Source organism: Protopterus annectens, chromosome 13.part0 (assembly GCF_019279795.1).
Source record: "Protopterus annectens isolate FY-2018-M chromosome 13.part0, PAN1.0, whole genome shotgun sequence".
Classification (NCBI taxonomy): Eukaryota; Metazoa; Chordata; order Ceratodontiformes; family Protopteridae; genus Protopterus; species Protopterus annectens.
Window position 1 is genome coordinate 838,410,729 of NC_056747.1, and position 19,545 is coordinate 838,430,273.

The following is a 19,545-nucleotide window of genomic DNA, read 5'->3' on the forward strand; positions in this document are numbered from 1 at the left end:
TGAGTAGTGATGTAGTATATTTTGTGCAAATAACCTTATTAAAACTGCTGCCTAATACAGTCTGTAAATTAAAGCCAAATGTCCCTCTTGGATAGTAAATAAATGTTTATACCTTTGTTGTATGGAAACAAAAGAATTACAAATTGCATGAAATATTTAACTTCAGGCTATCATGGTGTGTTACTGCCTTGAAAAGTTGAATAGTACAGCTTATTTAAGTGCAAGTGTGTGATTTCATCTGCATGTCAAGAGAATGAAGCTCAAGTGCTTCTCAGTTTCAGTAGAAACTTAGATCACAGTTAGGCCAAGTTTTTTTTTTTTTTTTTTTTTTTTTTTTAAATATTTTTGCCCGGTAGTGGAAAGTAGCATGCCTGCAACCATCCATCTTGCTTTATAATGAGTTCTTGATGTTTGACGTTTTGATACCTTAACATTGGTAACTCCTGATTTGGTATAATGAGGTCTGTTCTTGTCAGCAGCAGGACTGATGCTGTCAGACATTGGGCAACTGAGCATCTGAAACATTCCCAAGATGTAATTCCCTCCCTTTTTACCTGTGATGCTCTGCGAATAGACATTCCTTTCCAGATCTCTTGTTTACACTGTGATGCCAGTTGCATTAGAGAGACGGCTTCATGTTACTTTATTGAATGCTGTCATCTTTGTGGCATTTTTTTAATTGTTGGCTTTTTTTGCTTTTGCTTACCTTTAGAGTCACTTGTTCAAATTGTAATAATCAAAAATTGCTTTTAATCAGTGTCACCGACAATTTTGACTTGTGTGTTCTTAGGCAAATTTAATTTTTGTGGTTTGCTGTGCTGACAAGTTAGGCATCGACTTCTTGTAGTTTATCCAAAATTCACCGACCGAGCATGGTTTAGATAAGCTGAAAATCCAGTGAAGATTTCATGAGGTCATAACGCAAATGGATAGAAGAACATGGATTTTTGTAGACTCCTCTGTATCTTTAAAAAGGAAAAAGACATATCACAGAGAATTCTTAACAGAGGATGGGATCTGTATTCAATTGGTAGTAAATTCGGATGTGAAATGCTTAATATAGGGTAAAGCTTTGTCTTCTGATTCATCAGATTCTCTTCCTGAGAGTATTTCTTTTTCAAAAATGGATAACTTTATGAAATATTTTAGCTAAGGAGAAAAGTAGGTAACTGTATGCTAAAGAAGATATTTCAGATATATTTGGATTAATTATCCCCAGGCTTTGGCAAGCACTCCTCTTCACCACGATAGCAAAGACAGAAGTCTGATATACATCCCCACAGCCTTGCTAAACGCATGAACTTTATAGGGCCTCTGAGGAAACAGAGTTATATAGGCTCCATACTCTAGGATCGTAGATAGAGGGTTAAGATGCATACTACTTGCACCCTGAGGATAGGGTACTTAATTCTCAAAATTACTGTTACTAGGAAAGACTCCTTGAAGAGATGTGGTGGATAGATAGCATTTAACGATTACTGAATCCATCACTTGTATTTTTTAGATTGAGTGCAATATAAACTTGAACCGTTTGATATTTTGTAGGGGATTAATAAGGCAACTAGACTATGACCTTCAAAAGCACTGTTGTCATATCTGACTGGGAAAAAAATCTGTAGAAAAGCATTCTAAAAACTGTGTCTTCTAAACGAGACATCACAGAGAAAGTGAGACAATTCTGAAAAGTCTATAGTGTCAGCTTCTCAATCTTCTAAAAATGCAGGTCCTCAGAATGTTTGGCAGAGGGAAAGGTGCCTCCACTTCAACAGCATCCAAAACCGAAATCACAATTCCAGTTATTAATGTGCTCTAAGAAAAATACCCATGGCAGGTGCTTCAGTGTGTAAAAATAAGAACAGCATCAATATTTGTTCCTTGTACTTATCCTGCAAGAATTACTTTCCAAGTACAGGGATAGAGATTGACCAGACCCCGAGTGTTATCACTGGAAAAGCCTACAACCATCACTCCCTGACATGTTTTTCTCCTGTTTACACCAGTCACAGATAGCAAACTTTTTGATCAAGAATAATTAGAACTCATTTAAGAATTGCATTGGGATATTATTATTACAGTAGTGTTGTGTATTAATAGTGAATGTTTACAAGAGGATATATTTTAAACCTGCGACAGAATAAGCAGGAATGAAGTAACATTTTACTGAAGGGGGGGTCTTGGTCAAATTAAAGATGCTGTGGAGGTGAAATGGATATATTTTATAACACAACTTTTGCATGGGAGAATAAGGGAATTTAAAATTGATTTGTATAGTAATGAGTGTCACTTTCTATCATGTAGTTCAAATGTATTAAGGAAGACTAAATAAGAGGTTGAGTAGTTAGGATTGTCTGAATTTCAGAAAAGAACAACGAGAGAATTGTGTGAATGATAATTTGAAAGGAGTGGGTTCAGCTGTAGTAGTGGAGCCAATGCCACAAAGTCAGATTAAAATTGGAAGACCATATAGAATGAGTAACACTGGGACTGGGTTAATAATCATTCTAACATTTATTGTAAGTGACTAGGTAATGCCCAGCATGCCTTTTAGGTTTCCTATGGGTGAAGTAGGCGGAACAGTTAATAATGGCAGCACTGTAAGTTAATTGAATGTGGTAAGCATGAAAGATGCTACCTTGTATGAAGTATGTGAGATGTATTTGATTTGCTCCCTATTTGATTAAATGTAAGTAGAAAAGAAGACTATAATATAAATTATTTATATGTGTACTGAAATGAGAATTTTCATTTTTAGGAAGTAGCATATGTAAGATTTTGAAGTAACAGAGGGAGCCTTAGAAAGTTTGCAATATTGTATTATGTATAAGCATGTATGTTGGACATGTGCTTGGATACTGATACAGATGTTTATGAGAATGTTGGATGGACTTGTTAAAAATAAACATCATAATATCGAGTGCTTATTAGAAAGGGAGGTGGAATATTACATATTTAAGGACATTTTGAATATTTTTTACAATATTAAGTTATTGGGGAATTAAATGGGTAGGATGGGACAGATGATAACATTACAATTAGTGTTTCAAATCAGATGCAGCCATTTATTTTGGTTGTTATGGGGCAAGACATAATTGTCCTAAATTATCAAGAATATGTATGTTAGTTGGCAAATGTTTAGAGTAAATGCACTTGAGGAGAAATTAAGATTGAAAGCATGACATAGTACAATATAGCACAGACTAAAGATGAATGGGATTACAGATTGATGGAATTTTTTTAGTAAGAGATGTGTAGTGGCTGGTTTGTGTGTGTGTGTGTGGGGGGGGGGAGTTTTTTGATGATCAACAGGACAGTTCTTTTCCCTTAAAAAAGAGATGTATGCAATGAGTTGTTCCTTATCTGTTTCATATCTGTGAGGGTGTTATGCAGGTTAATTGTCAAACACCCTGGTATACAGCCCCTAGCTGACAGAGCCAAGAGGTGTTATACGGTTCCAGCTGATGGACAGGATCTCCCTTTCTATAGGAGATCAAGGCTATTGGAAGAATGTAGTGTACATATCTAGTAGCTTGGCTGTCAGGTCAGTTAATTGCATGGTTCATAGGTTCACTTAACATTATACTTTATTGGTCAAGTGTAGGAGTGCATACAGAAGATCTACTGTTGTCTCTTTCATTCCTTCTCATGAATGGGTTATGCTCTGATCTGACTTTGCCAAGTTTTTTTCAGACTAGGATCCAAGTCTCAACTATTCACAGTGGCCTACACTGTAACCAACCTCCCAAGATCTTGTTTGCCGCCAGTAGTGTTGGACGTGGTCTCCTGAGTCTCCAGTGTGTTATCAGTATTTTCTGGGGTATCTCCTATCAGATAAGTGTTTTTTCACTTATTTTCTTGCTCTTGCTTGTTATATTCTTCCCCTGCCCTATAGAAAGTGTGCATGTAGTTTTCTCTTTCACTCCAGTGGTAATGAAAGTTTTTTCTTGCGCACTGTGTAACCATTTCTGGACTTTGGGCTTCCTTCCCCCTTTTCTTTCTTTAAAAAAAAAAACTACTTTTAGCCTTTTTGTCTGGGTTTCTCTGTGTGTGTGTGTGTGTGTGTGTGTGTGTGTGTGTGTGTGTGTGTGTGTGTGTGTGTGTGTGTGTGTGTATGTGTGTGTGTGAAGTTTAGTTTTCTTCCTTGTATGATGGCTGACAAACCACCTGGTTTCAAATGGTGCTTGGAATGCGAACATAAGTTCCTGCATTCTGGTGCACATTCATTGTGTGTCTACTGCTTGGGTGCAGAGCATCTGCAGTCAGCCTGCTTTATTTTTGAAAAGTTTAACCCTAGATCCATAGCCGATTGCAGAAACAAGGTGATTTTGAAGGGCCTTTTGCCTGCTTCCTCTCGAGGGGCTCAAACCCCCCCCCCCCCAACAGGGTTGCCAAGGTTGGGAGGCTCTCTGATCCAGCTTCCTCTGATCGGAGGCCTACATCAGCTCTGGCAGATCTGAAGCTCTCTTCAGATCCATCTAGATCCATGATCAGTACCAGTTCACTAGATACTGCCACCCCCTCCTCCTCACATCCTAAGACTTCAGATCCTACAGTGAGGGGCCCTACACCTCTGCTGGGGTTTGAGTATTCTTCTGTCCATGGTCTTCAGCAGACTCGCTCCAGGCACTCCAGATCCCCCTCCATGGCTTCCTCCAGGTCTTCTAGGAGTCTTTTGGAGGCCAACATGGACAGGCTGATCAGAAAGATCCTCAAGACTCAGATCCAGCTGGGGGACTTCTTGGCTGTTTCTCCATGGGGTCTTAGAGTCTTCCCATACAAGTTCAGTCACCACCTCCAATCAGTCCTTCGATTTCAGAGTCACAGGGTCATGGCCACTCTAGGGATCTGGTATCGAGTGTATGGAGCCTACCTTCCTCCACTATGACTGTTGCCTTGACTTCCTCGGTTCCATTGTTGTTAGATCACAGCGAGTTTCAGATCCGAGAGGTCCCATCAGATCTGGGGGGAGGGGATCAGCTTCTACATTGTCAGAGCTGTCTCTTCCCCTTGGCCCTTCAGCACTGGACAGTTTGGGTCCGATTTTGCCAGGGACCCAGGGCTTGGGGATTCCAGTCCTCTCTTCCTGTGTAGCCTTGGCTCCAGTGGAATTGGGGAGGACTCTCTGGGTCTGTCAGCATTCCTAGTGGTAGAAAGGGCTTTCTGTCCCCACAGGGCTCCAGTCCTTTTGAGCCATGATCCACCCTACCGACTTCCTTTGGACCAGAGACTTGAGCCTGTCATTCCTGTCCCGAGTCAGCCAGTCCAGACTGGCTTCCATACTCTTCCCCCATAGGGATCCCCCTCCTTTTCAGAGAGCTCCCCTGAGCACCTCACAGAGGAGATCCCTCGTAAGAGGACATGCAAAAGGAGGCACATTGACTCCCCCTCGGAGTCCGTCACTGAGGATATGGACTTTGATGAAGGGGAGAGATCCCCCAGATCAACACCTGAGGATGTCTCCATCGGAGACATTTTAGAGATCCTGCTGCAGAGAGGTGGTTGGTTAGCCCAACCTCCTTCCTCTGAGGAGTCTGTATTTGTGGAAGCCTTCAGGATGGGCCCATCTACATCCTGGGGGATTCCCCTGGCGGACAAGTTAGTGGACTTGGTATCCCCAGGCTTTGTGATTTTACGGAGCCCTTTAAGGCTTCCTTTGTTAATGCCCCCTTCGATGGATCCTCACTGTTTGGGCCATCAATCAGAGAAACCCTAACCCACAGTGAACAGGAAGGGTAGACTCTGCCATCAGGGTCAGGTTCTCCACTGCACACCTTTTCTAGAAATCAGCACAGTGGAAGGAAAACCTGATTCCATAAATCCCAGGGGTCTTACAAAGATCAACACGGGGATTCTTCCTTTAGGGGCAGAGGAGGAAGTTTTAATGGGAGACACTGCCCCCAAAGGCAGAGGGGGTCCGCAGAATTAGGCATTCAGGGAACCTTTCTCTTATAGGCCCTTTCAGCACTCCTCAAGCTCTGCCTTGACTGCTCATCTTTGGAGGCAGTCGGGGGTTGGTTCTGTCTATAGTCTACTGCCTGGACCGATATAACTCAAAACAAGTGGGTGTTGGGGATTATATCCAGAGGCTGTACTATTCCCTTCCACAGTTCTCCTCTGGAGAGGTCAGAGAGACTCCCCGACATTCCACCCACAGGGAGTTTGCAGTAGCAGAAATGCTAAGGCTACTGCAAAAAAAAAAAAAAAAAAGTCATCCAGGAGGTCCCAATCATGCAAAGAGGAATCTGAACTTACTTTTGCTTTTTCTTAGTATGAAAGAAAACCAGGGACCTGTGATCCATATTGGATCTAAGCAAGTTAAACTTGCTCGTAAAGAAAGCCAAGTTCCTAATGGTGATAATTCAGTCCATTCTCCCACTACTGTGGAAGGACGATTGGATGTGTTCTGTCAACTTAAAGGATGCGTACTATCACAACAAAATAGACAGGCACTCCAGGAGTCATCTGCACTTCTGGCTGGGAGCCAGTCATTTCCAGTTAAGGGCTCTGCCATTTGGACTCACTGTAGCCCTCAGGGTGTTTACCAAATGTATGTCAGTATTCACAGCTTCACTTCAAACTGCATGGTTTCTGGGTGTTTCCTTACTTGGATGACCGGCTCTTCACTACCCAACCAGGCATTAGCAGATACAGGCCAGAGATTACTTCTTCAACCTTGCCAACCACCTGGGGAGTACTGTAAACCTGATAAAGTCCAATCTTACCCCTATGCAGACTTTAGAGTTCATGGGCGCTACCTTGGACACAGTTATTCAGATTGTTTGTCCTTCCCCTCATCACGTCCTAACCTTGAGAGATCAGGTACAAGCAGTGTTGAGTCCGACTTCTCTCATGGCATAGCTAATTCTTCAAGCTCTAGGTTCTATGGTGACTGCCATCCCTTTAGTTCCTCTTGCAAGATATTGTATGCAAGTCCTTTAATGGACTTTAGCTGCTCAGTGGTCTATTCGCTACCATCCTCTGTTCCTATCAAGCTGACCCCTGTTTGCAGAAGACATCTTCAGTGGTGGCTTCTGTCAGATGACCTAACATTAGGCAGACCTTTCATTCTCCCTCCCCCCTCTGCCACAGTGACTATGGATGCTTCCCATTTAAGGTGGGGAGGGGCATTTCTAGGGAAAGATGGTCCAAGGCACTTGGACACCCATAGAGACCAGATTGCATATCAGTGTTCTGAAGATGAGAGCTGTCCTATTATCATTGCAACCCTTTTGGGATGATCTCCCTCTAGTTACGATTGTGATTCACATAGACAATGTGTCAGTCGTGTGGTACATCAGCAAACAGAGGAACCCGTTGCTATCCACTGTGCAGAGAGGCCATGAGGATTTGGGAATGGACAATGTTTTCAGACCACTTTCCGCTTGCCACATACATTCTGGGGAAATCCAACATTCCGGCAGACAAGCTCAGCAGGTCATTCTGACCCCTTACGAGTTGCTGTCAAGAAATCAGTAGTGGACTTGATTTTCAGCCACTGGGGCCAACCTTGCTGCGACCTATTTGCATCCCCCCAGAACTACAAATGCAGCAATTATTTTGCTCTGATCCCCCCTCCAGGGGAGTCCTCGAGGGCTCTGGTTTATGATTGCTCACACACCCCCTCCCCCCCCCCGGTTTCCTCTATGCTTATCCCCCACTGCCTTTGATTCCAAAGTATCTCCACAAAGCAAAGCATCTGAAGTCCTCAGTAATCCTCATTGCCCCCTTCTGGACTCATCATATTTGGTTCCCCTTTTTCTGGTCTTACCTGAAGTATCCACCATGGATTCCAGAACTGAAACTGGATCTCCTGTTTTACTCCATAGAGGGTTATAACCCCAATCTGAAGGTCCCTCAAATTGACCACTTGGTTTCTGCACTTCCAGTGAGGTTTCTCCACTTCCAGTGATCATTTGAAGTGCCAGGCTTGCTTCCCCAGTCTGAGACATTATTTTGGCTGCTCAAAAAACAGCTACTAAGAAAATTTACAGTAGCAAATGGAAGAGGTTTGTATTCTGGGCTTCAAAAGAAAATATTGATCTTTTTTGGCACCTATATCTGATGTTCTGAGTTTCCTTGTGTCTCTTTTCAAAGATGGAGCTAGTTTCTCTACTATCAAACTCCAGTTAGCAGCTGTCTCTAATTTTCATTTGGGTAACGTTCTTAACTCCCCATTAGTGTCCAAACTATGTAAGGCATTTTTGAAAGGAGTTTTTCTCCTTAGGTCTCTGGTAAAGGATCTTTCTCCTTCATGGGATCTTACTGTGGTTTTGCAGAGCTTAACTCAGAAACCCTTTGAATCAGCGGGTGACTGTGGCCTAAAGTTTCTGTCATGGAAAACTGTTCTTGTTGCCATCACCTCAGCTAGGAGAATATTGGAAATTCAGGCCTTATCCTGTAAGCTGTCTTGCATATTTTTCCACAAGAATAGAGTCTGCCTTCTTACAAATCCTTCCTTTATGCCCAAGGTAGCTACAGAGGCCATTCTCAACCAGACTGTCCAACTACTGGTCTTTTTCCCTAATTTCTGCAGTGATGGAGAATGTTTGTTACATTCATTGGATGTTCACAGACATTTGCGTTTTTACTTGCACAGGACCAAATCCTTTCAAAAATTTGATCAGTTATTTCCTTCTCTGCTAGCTGTCTAGGTCAGGCAGTTTCCAAAGTTACCCTCACCAAGTGGATCACAGACTGTATCTCCTTTATTTATGACAAAAATGGGTCGTCCCACTAACGCCCACTCCACCAGGTCTATGTCCACCTCATCTGCCTTCTCTTCCAGGGCCTCTTTAGATGATATCTGTGCTGCAGCCACTTGGTCTAAGGCTCACACGTTTGTATCACATTATAAATTGGATCTTGTTTCCTAGAGCAGGGCTTCATTCGGTTTGGCTGTGATCCAGCATGTCCTTCCTTGAGACCAGCCAAGAGTTGTATAGCTGCAGACTCTAGCCATTTGTGAGGAGGAATGAAAGCAACATCGGATTTATTCGTTATGTACTTACCATAACTTGCTGGCTGTGTTGTCTTCTTTCATTCCTCCTCAGCTTCCCACCCAGCCATCCCCTTTCCTAGTAATCTAGAAGACCTGGAGAGAACTATCCTTGGGAACTTTTGTTCCTGGGTTTTTGAGCTTCTGGTTATGGAAGGTCATATATTTATACATTCATAATGGTGTATTTTAAGATCTGTCTTTCTTTGCTCTCTGTTATCTACGGGCAGCAAACTCGATCTGAGGAGGATGGTTATTGTGATGGGCATTGCGGGTAGTGGGAGGAGCTTGAGACTTGGATCCTAGTCTGAAAAAATGTGGCCGAGTCAGATCTGAGGAAGAATGAAAGAAGACAACACATATCAAGTTATGTTAAGTACATAATTAATATTTTCAGACTCTGGTACCAAAGATGAACTAGAAAAATTCAATGCCACAACCGATAAAATAAAGATCATTAGTTTAAAATATGCTCTGATGTTGTCCTTTTCATTCTTCCTCAACATATGGAGGAAGGATCTGACCTCGGATCCAACTCCGCTACATTTCACAGACTTTGAATCCAACTCTTGAGCCCCTTCCTCTACCCATAATTCCCTAGTCCATCCCCAGTACCTCAGTTCTCATTTGCTGCCATTTTGAATGGACATAAATCCATTATTATAGCTTTTTGGATTGGGTAGTAAACGTTTTTTTGTCTTTTAAAACATCTTCCTTTCTCCGATTAGCAATTTACTTTTAGTCCCTTCCTCTTAGTAGTTTGAATTATTGTATCTGTTTACTTCCTACCTTTTTCATGGTAACTGTCAAGCACCATTTTTTGTACTTCTTTCTGTATATTTACTCCTGTATCCCTTTTTTCTTACCCAGATTTTAGGGTATTCTTAACTACCATTGTTGGTAGTTCTTTTTTCTATATTCTTTATGTACTTAAAAAAAGTTAGTTATAATTTGCTTTTCTCTGTCTGATTAATCAATGTGGCTGAGAAACCTACAGGTTTCAAAAAATGCACTTCCTGTGGGCACAAAATTCCAAACTTGGATGCCCACAGGGAGTGAGTGAGTTTGGAAACAGTGCTGTACCATTTGTGCCACATTTAACTCCAGGGCTGTTGTGAACAGAAGAAACAAACTGGTATTAAAAAGACTATTACCTCCATCTTCTTCCTCTTCCAGGGCTCAAACCATCAGCAAACTATCCAAGGCTCTGTTGGAGCACAGGAAATGTTTTCCTCCAAAGTCTTCGAAAACTTCATTTTTGGAGCCTCCACAAAAAATTTGAAGATCATTGTATCCAAGTTCATCAGATCTGAAAAGAAAAACTATGGATCCTAAGTCTTCAGATCCATTAGTTATATCTCTGCTAGTCCTACTATCCAGCCTGTGAATATGAAACCATCAGATCCCATACCCAGCACGTTTCTTCTCGACTCCACTCTCCACTAATGCAGACTCCAAGGAAACACTGCAGACCTCAGTCTACTGCATCATCTGTCAGCTCTTTCTAAAGAAGAAGGCAAGAAATGTGGAAAAAGAATAAATATAGTTGCAAGTATAGAAAACTTCTGGAAGAACCTCTTGTTGATCAGGAACAAACACAGGAATGGTTAAGGAGAGGCAAATTCATACCAAGAGATGAAAGGATAATATTGGCAGCCCAAGACAGTGGGCTACATTCATGCTGGTTTACAAAGTCCATTGAACATGTGGGAGAAACAGACAAAGGACTGTATATTGAAAGGCATAATAATGTGGCAAGACTTTTGCACTGGGGATTGTGCAAACATTATGGTATTGAAGTGGCTGAAAAACACTGGAAACATGCCACAAAACATCATAGAAAATGATGAAGTTTATATCACATGGGATCACCGATTACCAACAATTCAAAAGATAGATGCTAGAAAACCAGATATAGTGGTCCAAGAAAAGAAGACAAAAATAGCATTGACCATTGAAATTGCTACACCCAATGACTTAGTGTCTTGTGTACAGAGAGACATAAAGTCATGCAATATCAAGATCTACAGGCAGAAATGAGAGCAATGTGGAAGAAAGATACCCAGACAGTTCCAGTAGTAGTAGGAGCAATGGGTCTTATAAAAAAGAATCTACAATTATATTTAGGTATGTTACCAATCCATGTAACCCTGTACAAATTGCAGAAGGAGTCGTTACTGGGCACATTGCAGGTGCTGTAACGAGCACTTTTGGCTGACATTGAAGAGTGAAACGATACTAATTTCATGACCTCTAATCGTACTTTGACTTAGGAATGGGGTCCATTCTCGTCATAGTATTAGAAACCCAAAAAGATTTGGAAAAATAAAAAAAGAAGTGGATAGGATGATGAAAAAGTTAATCAGAGCTCAGATTCAGATGGGGCTGGATAGTAGGACTTATATTGGCTGCATCTCCTGTTGGATCCATGAGCCTTCCTGCCACTGCCCATACAGTCATAACTCCTTCTCTGATCCATCTTTTGGTTTTGTAGCCCCGGGATCCAAGAGTTCCATTGTCGGAGCTGAAGAGAATTGCATCTTTGACTCCCGACGGCTTCCCCGACCAGTTAAGCAGCTGTGCCTTCAGATCGGGATGAGCCTCTGTGACGGATCCACACAGTTTACCTGATTTTTGATGCCCTAAGCCATTGAACTGCTGTGTGTTTGTAGGTGTGCTTGATGTTAGATTGATATGCTGTTAATTAAATAAATACATGATATGCTGCTTGATGTTATATACATACATAAAACCTAAAAGAATTATGCTTTAAAGGCAAGCCTTGCACACTGTCTGGTATAACTAAACTTTAGTTAACCTTTGGAGTTGTTTGCCAGTTTAAAAGTTGTTTACCAGACAGAGGGGGACTTCAAAGAGGAACTATACCACAGGTGTGTGGGCAAACGGTTTTCTGAAAGGAGGAAGTAATGTATAAAACTAGACATTACGGGGCTTGTTGACAACTCAGAAAATGATTTGTAATGTTTTAAAAACAGTTCATTAGCTCATGAATAAACTGGTGATCTAAATATCATCAGCTGAATGATTACCTAATGGCCTAGGTGTAATCAATTGAACCTATTGACCCTATGCCATGCTCAAACCTATAAAAGGCTCAGAGGTTGGTAATAGACTGGAACTCATCATTATCCGGATTTGATTGAAGCAAGAGCCTGAACTGAGCATACAGCATTGCCTGCCAGTGTCGGCCCTGTCTTGACTGAACAGATAGCTGTACTGAATAGGTTTGGAGTCCCCCTATCAGTGGCAAAGATGATTCTCTTTTTGCATATGCTTGTATCCGGATCTGATTGAAGCAAGAGCCTGAACTGAGCATACAGCATTGCCTGCCAGTGTCGGCCCTGTCTTGACTAAACAGATAGCTGTACTAAATAGGTTTGGAGTCCCCCTATCAGTGGCAAAGATGATTCTCTTTTTGCATATGCTTGTAAGTACATGATTTAACAGTTTTTATAATTGTTAATGTGATAGGTCATAGGTTAGGTTTTGCATATTAATGTGATAGGTTTTTTTTTGCATATTGACTAGTCAATTGCTTTTTTGTTACAAACCTTAATTGTTAAAAGCTAACAATAAAATTGCTAAAGTTTGAGCCTTGGTCTCTTGTGTCATCTCTAATACTGTATTAACCACAAAATTTAGTAACCTGACCAGAACAGCTGGCGTAGTCGGCAGGATCTGTGGTTTGCAGTAGATATGTCACAACAGCCAATGTTTTTTCCATTTAAGCACCTAGGTGTAGGGTTAAATAAGAAACAATCTGTAGATGCCAAAAGTAAGGGAGGGGCAAATGTTGAATTTCCAGCATTGTTTGGAAAATGGGACCCCCTTGCTAGGGCATTGAGTCAGGTTTCACCTCCACCTTCCCCTAAGTCCTCACCAGTAAACCCAGTAGACCCTGAGGAGCTGGCAAAGGCCTTATCAGGTTTAAAATTGGAGGATAAGGGAAAAAAGGTGAAAGAGGGAGTGGGAGCAGCTGGATGGCTGTTCTTTGAAGCAATACAGGAGTCCCTCTTGGCTTGGTTTCTTTGGGTCTGGGATACAGGGGGAGAGGCGGTGTCACTGAGTGATGAAAAGATGCACCAGTGTGCTTGTTTAGTATTTCACCCCCAGCTGAAGCAGAAAGAAAGAGAATCAGATCTTTCAGGAAAACAAACCCCTGCAAAAAGCCCAAACAGAAGTACCACTGAAGGGAAAAAAGGGTGGAATCAGTTGTATCCTGACATCCCCACTGATGAGGAGCTAGCACAATGGCAGAGGGGAGAGTTTACTAATGAAAGAGATTGGGGAGAGAAGGGGTGGAAAACCCCAATGGAAAAAATGGAAGCAAATTGACTAGAAGGCGGGTCCCCAGTAGCTAGAGGCACAGTTAGAGCCATTACACCTGGGGACCGGCCTTCGTGCCTCTTACCATTTTTGGAGGGGGGGACCACAACACGTAATGGCTTTAGTAGATACTGGATCAGAAATAACTATTTTTGCAGGCAACCCCCGTAAATTCCGTGGACAGTCTGTGGAGATTGATGGATATGGGGGGGCAAAGACGATAGGTGTCAAAACCAAAGTAAGAATAGCCTTTGGGGATGGTATTCCTAGTGCCATTGTAGCAGTGATAGCTCCTGTACCAGAACACATTTTAGGAATAGATGTTCTAAAGGGTAGGACCTTAGAAACTACAGTAGGGCCATTTAGATTTGGAGTCGGCACTGTTCAGTCAATGCAGTCAAGGCTGTTGTTCGAGGTGATGCCAAGTGGGAACCTTTGCATATTCCCACACCAAAAGTGGTGACCAACATCAAACAATATCGTGTTCCAGGGGGCCATTCAGAAATTACTGAAACAATCCAGGAATTACTTCGTGTTGGCATACTCGAACCAACTGTGAGCCCATTTAATAGCCGGTGTGGCCTGTCAAAAACCTGATGGTTCCTGGCGTATGACGGTAGATTATCGGGCTTGAATAAGGTGGCTCCACCTTTAACTGCAGCAGTGCGGACATTGTTACCATTGTAGAGACTTTCTTCTTCTGCTGGGCGTACCATGCAGTTTTGGACTTAGCAAATGCTTTCTTCTCCATACCTATAGCAGAAGAGAGTAGGGCTCAATTTGCATTTACCTGGGAGGGGAGGCAATATACCTTCCAGGTACTTCCACAAGGATATCTACATAGCCCAACCCTTTGCCATGGGCTGGTGGCCAGAGATCTGGCTAAGTTGCAGTTAAATAAAGTGACTGTATTCCATTACATTGATGACATCCTGATTACAGGAAAAAAGCCGGATGTGGACATTGCATTGAAAACAGTGATTGAACACCTTCAGAGCCGAGGGTGGGCAATAAATGAGGATAAAACACAGCAGGGAACATCAGTAAAATTCCTGGGTATGATATGAAATGGAGCAAAAAGAGAAATACCTGCATCGGCCTTAAAAAGTATCCAAAAGATTGCAGTCCCAAAAACAAAACAGCAGGCACAAGCCTTTTTGGGAGCAATGGGCTTTTGGAGAGCATTTGTACCACACCTTGGGCAAGTTTTACGACCTATTCACTATGTGACTAAAAAGAAATGTGACTTTCAGTGGGGTCCTAAACAGCAGATGGCCTTCGAGGAAGCGAAAAAAGCCTTGCAACAAAGTGTGGGACTGGGTCCAATAGACCCACAGCAACCTTTTATTTTGGAAGTGACTGTTGCTAATAATGTCATGTCCTGGGGATTGTGGCAAAAAAATGATGTGAAAAAGAAAAGACCACTGGGATTTTGGTCTAAATCCCTGACCGGAGCACAGACTAGATACAGCCCTCTTAAACAGCATGTACTGGCTGTATATACTGCCTTGATTCATGTAGAGGGGCTGACCAAACAACAGACGGTGACAGTGAAAGTAGACTACCCAATCCAGGGGTGGTTACGAGACAATACTCTGATGACTTCTACTGGAAGCTGGGAAGAGCGTTGTTTGCAGTGACTACCAAACCCACCTTGACATGGAATTTGACCAGCACAGAATACATCAGAACTGTTTGTAGATTAAACTGTGACAGACATCCAGAGAAATGCACTGCCAATCCTGCTGGGGGCTTATATCAGAGACTGAATGAATCAGGATTTTCTCTGGCTGAGTCTCCATTAGATTCTTCCTGCATAGCCGAATTTCAAAGGGAAAACAGCACTGCAGAAACCAGATCTCCAAATTTGGAGATATATGCTATGGACAACAGTTCAACTGTATTTGATGGTTTAAAACATATAGTAAGATATACAAGAGGATGTAAAACTGTAAGTAGTGCTAGAATTGTTCAGCATGTTAAAACCATTAGATTTCACATGTGAAAATGACTCTTGCATATTGATCTTTGATTATCTTGCTAGTAAAAGGGAACAAAACAAGTTTGTCCATTTGTAGCATTGCCTTTGCAATTGGAAGTAATTGGTGGGTGCCTCAGATAGAATCTAATCTCATTGATTATAATGATATGCCCATTGATTTAGCAGGATGTGAGACCTGGCCCCAGGGGTGGGTGTGCATGCTAATTAAAAGAAAGCCTCATCCATGTTTACATAATGGGACTGGAGAATGTGCTTGGCATAGATATATAGTGAATGGGACAGACATTTACCAACTCAATGATACCACAGCTTGTGTAGTATCCTCCTGTAAGCTGGCTTGGAGTGATGGAACAATCACAGACAGTGGAGCACATTGTAAAAGTAATGTACATGCAATCATTAATTTTTGTACTGGGGAATTGATCAGATTGACTAGATGGATGGACATCACATTAAATGCTAGCATAGAACCATTGCACACTTTTAGATGGCCATCTCTAGTCCACCCGGACTTTAAACAAATTAAGCAGGAAGGGCAAGCTGTACTGCTCCTGCTAAATAAGACTTTACATGATGCGCATCAAACTGTAATTAAAATGATTAAAGACAAAGGTACCATTCTTCAAATTGCAAATAAAATTCAAGACATGTCTGTTTCACATTGGTATGATATTTTTATGTGGTCACCAAAGGCTTCTGCCTGGTTTAACTTGCTTTTACACCCTTTATTGCTGACCACAATAGTTTCAGTGTTGTTCTGCTTAATTTCCTGCTGCATTTATTGTAAGGTTATAAAAAAATACAATAAGATGCTGTCAATTTTGCACATTATTAGAAGCACACAGCGATCATTGCTTAGTGCAAGGGGTGGCCTGTGACGGATCCACACAGTTTACCTGATTTTTGATGCCCTAAGCCATTGAACTGCTGTGTGTTTGTAGGTGTGCTTGATGTTAGATTGATATGCTGTTAATTAAATAAATACATGATATGCTGCTTGATGTTATATACATACATAAAACCTAAAAGAATTATGCTTTAAAGGCAAGCCTTGCACACTGTCTGGTATAACTAAACTTTAGTTAACCTTTGGAGTTGTTTGCCAGTTTAAAAGTTGTTTACCAGACAGAGGGGGACTTCAAAGAGGAACTATACCACAGGTGTGTGGGCAAACGGTTTTCTGAAAGGAGGAAGTAATGTATAAAACTAGACATTACGGGGCTTGTTGACAACTCAGAAAATGATTTGTAATGTTTTAAAAACAGTTCATTAGCTCATGAATAAACTGGTGATCTAAATATCATCAGCTGAATGATTACCTAATGGCCTAGGTGTAATCAATTGAACCTATTGACCCTATGCCATGCTCAAACCTATAAAAGGCTCAGAGGTTGGTAATAGACTGGAACTCATCATCATCCGGATTTGATTGAAGCAAGAGCCTGAACTGAGCATACAGCATTGCCTGCCAGTGTCGGCCCTGTCTTGACTGAACAGATAGCTGTACTGAATAGGTTTGGAGTCCCCCTATCAGTGGCAAAGATGATTCTCTTTTGCATATGCTTGTATCCGGATCTGATTGAAGCAAGAGCCTGAACTGAGCATACAGCATTGCCTGCCAGTGTCGGCCCTGTCTTGACTAAACAGATAGCTGTACTAAATAGGTTTGGAGTCCCCCTATCAGTGGCAAAGATGATTCTCTTTTTGCATATGCTTGTAAGTACATGATTTAACAGTTTTTATAATTGTTAATGTGATAGGTCATAGGTTAGGTTTTGCATATTAATGTGATAGGTTTTTTTTTGCATATTGACTAGTCAATTGCTTTTTTGTTACAAACCTTAATTGTTAAAAGCTAACAATAAAATTGCTAAAGTTTGAGCCTTGGTCTCTTGTGTCATCTCTAATACTGTATTAACCACAAAATTTAGTAACCTGACCAGAACAGCCTCAGAAAAGTGTGTGCATCAGATCTGTGAGGCCAGGATCTACTCTGATGATGTCAGCTCCACCCTTGCCTCTTAGAGCCTTGGCACCTTGGATCCTACCCCTTTTCCTTGTATGGTTCTGAACTCTGATCTCATTAGACATACTCTGCAGGGACAGCCAGTTCTGTCTAGCATCCAGCCAGTTACCATGGAAGAACTACCCCTCTCAGGATAGCATCCCACTGAGGAGGTTCACTGAAAGAAAACATGTAAAAGGAAGCACATAGATTCCCCCTTGGAACTTATCAACAAAGATACTTATTTCGACGAAGGGGAGGGGGTCCCCCAGATCACCACCTGATGGCATTTCATTTGGAGACATTTAGGGTATCCTTAAACAGAAAGTTGGTTGGTCATCGGATAATCTTTCCACTGATGAGTCATTATTTCTGTAGGCTTTTGGTGCTGGCCCATCTACGTCTTGGGTGGCTCCCTTGGTAGATGAGCTTGTGTGCCTAGTCTTGCACCAGTCATGGAAGGAACCAAATTATATTGAACCTATCTCTTGCCATCTGGACAAAATTTTAGCCTATCAAAAGGTAAACCCCAAAGGATTCCATGTTGTTGCAATGACTGAGGTGGCAGCCAATGAAAAGGAGCTAGCAGAACAGAGCTCCTCCCCCCCCCCCCCCCACAGAAAGTCTAGGGCATTGCATAGGTTTGGAAAGCATGTGTTTGTTTCAGTGACGTTTGCCTTAAGGTCCTACTGAGGTTGCATTTCTTTAAGGATCCAGAAATTGCCCTTTCTCCAGAGTAGTGCAATCTTAAGAGTTGGTATATATAATTACCGGGAGGTGTGAGGGTTTGATGAATGGCATTTCTAATGAAATGCCATTCGGCAATGTGGCTGTTAGATGAAATAATATAGACCCGAACTACCTGGCTCACTTCACGAGACTACAGAGGGATTTGACCAAAGAACTATCAAAATCTTTCTAGGAAGCTGTGTCTGCAGAAGATTACAAAAGATCATTTTCTAAGCTGGCCACTTTATTTTCAGTGCATCAAGAGGTTGATATCTAATGTAGCAGAAGGCACCTCATGGGCTGCCGGTTCTGGCATAGCCATAAGGAGACATGCCTGGATGCAATTATGCGACTTTGTGGAGCCTTTCAAGTCATCTTTTATCAATGCTCCTTTTGATGGAACGTCCTTGTTTGACCCTTCTGTGAAAAACATTATTTCCTGCATTGAACATGAAGGAAAGACCTTGTCTGCTGTAGGGATTCACTTTTGTACCCCTCAGCGATTCTTTTCCAGGACTTAGGAGGAGTCAAGAAAATGTGGTTCTGTAAATTCCAGGGATCATACCAGGATCCACATGGAGACAACTCCCTCAGAGGCAGAGGAGGGAGTTCAAATGCAAGACACCGTCCTCTTGGCGGAAGAAGCCTGCAGATTCAGGATTTTCGAGATTCCTTTCCTGATGTACCCTTTCAGTACTCCTGCAGTGCTGCCTGACTGCCCACCTCTGGTGGCAGCTTGGGGGATGCTTGTCCTTGCACCCAGATGCCTGGGCTGCTATAACAAAAGATTCTTGGGTGCTAAAAATAATATCCAGATGTTACTTTATACCATTTTCCCAAACACCCACTTCCAAAGGAAGAAAGCTTTCCAAAGTTCCACCCAGTCAGAGAGAAGCTGCAGCAGAAGAAATTCAGAAACTGCTGGACAATAGAGTCCTCCAGGAGGTCTCACCTGACCACTCTGGGTTCTTTTTAGTGTCAAAGACGTCAGGGAACCTGAGGTCATTTTTGGATCTAAGCAACCTGAACAAGTTTGTGATAAAATCAAAGTTCTGAATGGTCACCGTTCAGTTCATTCTACCTCTGTTACACAAGGATGATTGGATGTGCTCCAGCAATCTTCAGGACATGTACTATCACATCGAAATAAACAGATGCTCCCGAAGATATTTGCACTTTTGGCTGGGAGCCAGTCACTATCATTTCAGAGCCGTGAGACTGCAAGGATTCCGAGTGTTTCCATACTTAGATGACCAGCTTCTCACCACCCCAACTATGCATCTCCTAGAACACTCCATGGACTGTTTGCTCCATATCTGCCAATCACTAGGCATAGCAGTCAATATTTCCAAATCCAAATACCTAGATGACCAGCTTCTCACCACCCCAACCATGCGTCTCCTAGAACACTCCCATATACCTAGATGACCAGCTTCTCACTGCTCCAACCATGCATCTCCTGTTTGCTCC

General features: G+C 42.1%; 1 protein-coding gene across 2 annotated transcripts in view; it reads left to right on the forward strand.

The window, feature by feature from the left end:
• The window catches only part of USP32 (ubiquitin specific peptidase 32), a 3,310,274-nt gene that overhangs the window by 1,200,605 nt on the left and 2,090,124 nt on the right, over positions 1–19,545 (forward strand). The window lies entirely within an intron of this gene.